This window comes from Tupaia chinensis, unplaced genomic scaffold (assembly GCF_000334495.1).
Source record: "Tupaia chinensis unplaced genomic scaffold, TupChi_1.0 Scaffold000600_1, whole genome shotgun sequence".
NCBI classification, from domain to species: domain Eukaryota; kingdom Metazoa; phylum Chordata; class Mammalia; order Scandentia; family Tupaiidae; genus Tupaia; species Tupaia belangeri.
Genome location: NW_006160117.1, coordinates 389,180 through 394,690, shown reverse-complemented (window position 1 = coordinate 394,690; position 5,511 = coordinate 389,180). Strand labels below are relative to the sequence as shown.

The following is a 5,511-nucleotide window of genomic DNA, read 5'->3' as shown; positions in this document are numbered from 1 at the left end:
AGGCCGTTCCCGGCGTGCGAGCATTTCTAATTTTTAAGCAAGCAGCCAGTAATAATTTGAGGGCCAGCTCAGTAGCTCAGCAGTCACATGCTGTTTAAGTAATGCTGGATCAGTAGGGAAGTGGGTTCAGTTCCTGGTTGACCTGAATGTGCTGGGTGCATGTGTCCATGATTCTAGCTGGAAGAGTGATGGGAGGTACAGGAGACCCTGTTGAGGGTGTTTGTCTTTCTTTCAATAAATAAACTTTCAAAAATAATTTGAAATATTTTCTATGTAGGCATACCTTGTTGGCATTATCGTAATGATTTGAGACTATACACTTGTTAAAGCCCCTTTTCTCCATTTTAATGTACACATTCATGTCATTTAAATGTAAGTCAATGTGGGGCTGGCAGGTGGCGGTGGTTAAGGGCACTGGACTTTCCACATGGCCGACTGTTGTTGAGTCCTGGAACTGGATGCTTGCTTTCTCACTTTCCCTTTCTCTCTTTCTCTCTCACTCTGTCCCTCTCTGGTCAAATTAGAATAAATAAATAAATAAATAAAATATACTTAAATAAAATAATTAAAAAAAATAAACCAAGGGGTCAGCAGATGGCCTAATAGTTAAGGTGCTGGATTCCCGCATGCCCAATTGCAGTTCAAGTTCTGAGTCTGGCAGCTTGAAAATCACACTGGGGACTTGTATGTGCATGCCCACAATCCCAAGAGGAGAGTGGAGAAGGGATATTGATGTGTAGATCTCCTCTGTCTGTCTCTGCCTCTCTCCAGCAAGCGCACATGCCTTATGGCAAAAATTGTTATAAATAAATAAAGTCAAGAAATTTAAATTTATGTCATTATTTCATTCACTAACATTTTAAAATGTTTATTTCTTCCATGAGAGAGAGACAGCATCCCTTACAGGGTCTCAATGTCATGATCCAACCCCAGCCCTCAGCCAGCCCAATGTCATGAGCATACATGTGCCCCGTGTACTCAGGGAAGTATCCAGATTTGATCTGGGAACCTTCCCATAAGGGACTGCCTTGTAAACCACTATGTTTTACTGTTGTGCCACCATCTGGCCTCACCCCAAAAGTATTTTTTTTTAAAGGCTAAATTTTACCTGATGTCCTTATCTGCCTCACTAGAGGGAAATTAAAATAATAACAATAAACATACCACCACTACTACTATAGTAGACATAAGGCCTACTCCACAAACTTGGGTTTATGCTTTGTTGTATTATTATTATTATTATTTTAAAGAATTATTTATTTAATTTCATTTATTCATTCCATGTGGCAATGTCCAGCACCTTAGCCACTATGCCACCTGCTGGTCCATTATTATTATTTTTAATAAAATAATTATTTGATTTATTTATTGTTATTCTTCAATCTGACCAGAGAGAGACAGAGAGAGAGAGAGAAAGAGGGTGAGAAGGCAAGTCGCCAGGTCCAGGACTTGAACCACAGTAGGTCATGTGGTGGTCCAGCACCTTAACCACCACACCACCTGCTTGCCTCTATATTATTATTTTTTATAGGTTTTTGCCTTAGGGCACATATACTCACTGGAGGGAGAGAAAGAGAGAGAGAGAGACAGAGACAGTAAGAAGGAACGTGAGAAATCACCCCCACGGGGGATGGCTATGCTGCAGTTCCTTCTCCTCTTTTCTCCTCCTGAAACCTTGGGCATGCACACACATGCGCCAGCGTGTGTTTCAAGCCACTGGGTCCGAGACTCCAACCGCAGTTGGCCATGTAGGAGTCCAGCGCCGCAACTGCTATGCCATCTGCTGGTTCTGTATTTTAATTGAAATGAAATATTCTACTGAGAGTCTGTTTTGTCTCACTAGTGGAAAATTTAGAGTCTCAGTTTTTATTGAGCTCTCTTCACCTCCTCAGAGTCGAACAAGTGTCCAGCGTTTACAGAAGCAGGATGGAGGTTTCAGTCTTTAGCCCAGCACTGTGTTTGCCCTTCCCTACCCGCCTGAGCCCATATAATTAGTAGAAGAGGGCAGGTCCACTGTACCTGGTCCTCTGAGGCACCTGCAGTCTGTACCCACGTGGGAACCGAAGTGCCCCAGACCTTATCTCCTCAACCCGCTTGAGGATCTGCCACTGGCCCCTCTGTAGCTTGTAAGACCTGCAGACTTTTGACCTTTTCCTTACAATTCAAAGGCATCTTTTTTTTAAGAATTATTTTTTATTTAAAAATTATTTTTTATTTATTCATGCATTCATTTATTTTAATTTGACCAGAACACACACACACACACACACAGAATGAGAAAGTAAGCCACCAAGTCTGGGACTCGAACCATGGTCAACCATGTGGGAGTGTCCAGCACCTTAACCACCATGCCACCTGCTGGTCCCCAAAGGCATCTTATTTCTGCTTGTCTTCTCCCTTACAGAATCTCCCTAAGTTGCTCTGGCTTCAAGAAAACAGCCAATAGGAATGCAGGCTGTTTACCAGCAACTTGAGTTCACAGCTTCTGCAAGGGAATTTGTACCATGAGGCCTGAATATCTGCTTGGAGTGGGGGCAGGGAAAAGACTGAGCACAAAATCTAAAGGAATAGCTGCACAACTAAGCATGACTACTACTATGTTTTTTTTTTTTTAATTTATTTCTTCTAAGAGTGAGAGATAGAGAGACAGCAGCCCCAACAAAGTCTGAACACTGCAATCCACTCCCCAGCCTCAAGCAGTACTGGATCTTGGGCATTTGCATGCCATGTGTACTCAGGGAGGTCTCCAGATGCGACCCTGGAACCTTCCTCCATGGGTCAGCCTCAGAAAGTGTCATATTTTTATGTTGAACCATTGTCCAGCTTCACTGCTACTATTAATACATAGCTAACATTATTGACCATTACTCGCTGCTCAAACAGAGCATCAAATCTAATTCTCAAGGCAACGGAGGCTTGGAGAGTTGGAGGAACTTTCCCAGTAATTAGTAACAAGTCTGTTCAGGGGCCCCCAGATTCAACCCCTGTGTTGTTTTCTCCCCTGTGGGGCATTTCATTTGAGCATAGTGAGCTGCCAGGATAGGTTAGCTGCAGCAAGAGCTCCTGGATAGCTGGATAGCTCAAAGAATTCATCCACGGAATACCACTGCTTGGAGTTCTCCATCTGGCTGTCAGAGTGCATTTGCCAAGACTCAAGAACAACAGTGCTGCTTTGGGCGTAATTAATGTTTAGACAATAACTGGTCAGCATGTTCAGCTGCTTCTCGAGGTCACTTCTGGGATATGAACATAGAACCCTGTATTGGCATAAACAGGATGTTTGTTTTCTCTGTGCTCTGTCAGGAGGCTATTATCTTGGTCGTGTAGAAGTTATATCGAATTGGTCAGGTGTAGGCTCATAAAACGGTGGGGGGGGATATAGCCCAGCCTAGTTTTATGCTGTTTGAAATAGAAAAGTTGAGGAATCTGACATCCATTTCTGCCCGATATGATTCTTGACGTAGTATTGTAATAAAGTCGGAAAACATTCTTTAAAAGTGTTAGATCAGTTTTTAAATTGTACAGTATGGCCCATAAATAATCCCTGTGCATGGAGCTGAAAGCTAACGCAGTCAGCAAATCAATACATAGTCGTCATGGCTCTACTCCCTGTCCTTTGCCCTCACCTCCCCTGCCTCTACGCATGTTAGGTCCTTCAGAGACAGGCTAGGCTCTTTACTCAAGTTGTTCAGAACGTGCATTAGGGTGTTTTTAAATATTGTATACATCAGGATCATCCTTGAAGCTCGTCAAAGGCAGAGCTGCTGACCATGGGTTCAGATCCCCAGGTCGGCTTGAAAATGTGCAGGTACATGCATGCCCAGGATACAGGCAGGCTGAAGGACCAGGGAAGGGGCCTTAGACACTGTTAAGGGTGTTCCTCTCTGTCCCTCTGTCATTTTTATGTGTATGCTTTCTATCATTAATAAAAATAAAAAACTTCAAAACCAAACAAAAATTCCTGAGAGCTGCCTGGACCCCTCTACAGACCCACTGATTCCAGATCTCGGGAAGCACGAGCCAGGCATCTTGATATTTCACAAAACCCTTAGGTGATTCTGATAGTCATCAAAGTTTTCAAGATATAGCCACTTGGTTAATGTTTTGGTAACATAAACTGCTACTATAGAAAACATTTCAGGAAGCATGTGTAGGAGATACACAGGCATAAACACATGTATGCAGAGGCTCCTTGGTTTCTTATTTGCATGTACATGGTCTAAATGTACCTGTAGATAAACATGCATCATTCATCCATTCATTCATTCATTCATTTTATTTATTTATTTTTAAATTATTTTATTTGGGGGGCCAGCAGATGGCGTGGTGGTTAAGGTGCTGGACATTCCCACAAGGCTGACCATGGTTTGAGTCCTGGATCTGGTGGCTTACTTTCTCATTTTCCTTCTCTCTATGTGTCTGTCTTTCTCTGGTCAGATTAAGATATATCAATGAATAAATAAAAATAAATAATTTATTTATTTTAATTTGACCAGAGGGGGACAGAGTGAGAAAGAAAGAGAGAGAGGGAGAGAGAGTGAAAATGAGAAAGCAAGCCACCAGGTCTGGGACTTGAACTGCAGTCGGCCATGTGGAAGTCCAGTGCCCTTAGCCACCACACCACCTGCCAGCCCTTCATTCATTTATTTTAGACAGGCCTCACTGTTTTGTGATCTTCCTGCCTCAGCCTCCTGAGTAGCTGAGACTACAGGTACAAAGCACCACACCCAGCTTTTAGGGTGAGCTGGGAACTGAACCTGGGCCTCCCATGTGGCCTCAGCCTGTCAAGGAGCAGCCTCAAACAACACGTGTCACCACAACTAGGCCTCTATTATGTTAAATAGTAAAGAACATTTATTGAGCATCTATATGTTTCAGGCACTATTAATTCATTCAACAACTATTGATCTATGTAAAAATCCTACTAGGGGCCTAGCTGTGGTAGCACGCACTGGTTGACACTGTTACTTGGCAAGCTGGCCTATGCGGGAGGCCCAGGTAATGCTAGGTGCTGTGGCATGCGCATGGAAGCCCAACTACTCAGAAGGCTGAGGCAGGAGGATCATGATATATTGAGACCTTGTCTAAAAGATAAAAAAAGCCTACTAAGGGCCTGGTACTATTTATCAGAAAATGAAACAGACAAAAGCCCTGGCCCCCAGGACTTTACATTTTAGTAGGGAGACACAACAATAAAATTAAGGAAGATAGTGATAAGACAGCAAAGGCCATGGCAGGAAGTAAAGTGGGGAGGGCATCACAATTCAGAGTAGGGTGGCAGGGGAGACTTGGGGGGGGGGGCGGGGAGGGAGTAGGCCCTGCCAGTATTTGAAGCACAAGTGTTCTAGGTTTGGGAAGCAGCAAGCACAAAACCTTGGACCTGAGAAGGAGCATTTATGATGACTCAGGAAATAGCCAGGAGGCTGGGGGCTGGCACATCTCAGGAGATGATCAGAGGGGCAAGGAACAGGTGGAGGTGTGGGTCTCAGGGGCCTGTAGGCCACTGGCAGT

At 43.7% G+C, this 5,511-nt stretch overlaps 1 protein-coding gene across 3 annotated transcripts in view; it reads left to right on the top strand.

Annotated features, from left to right (window-relative positions):
* PCYT1B (phosphate cytidylyltransferase 1B, choline) overlaps nt 1–5,511 on the top strand; it is a 133,578-nt gene that overhangs the window by 86,418 nt on the left and 41,649 nt on the right. The gene's annotated exons all lie outside the window — the stretch shown is intronic.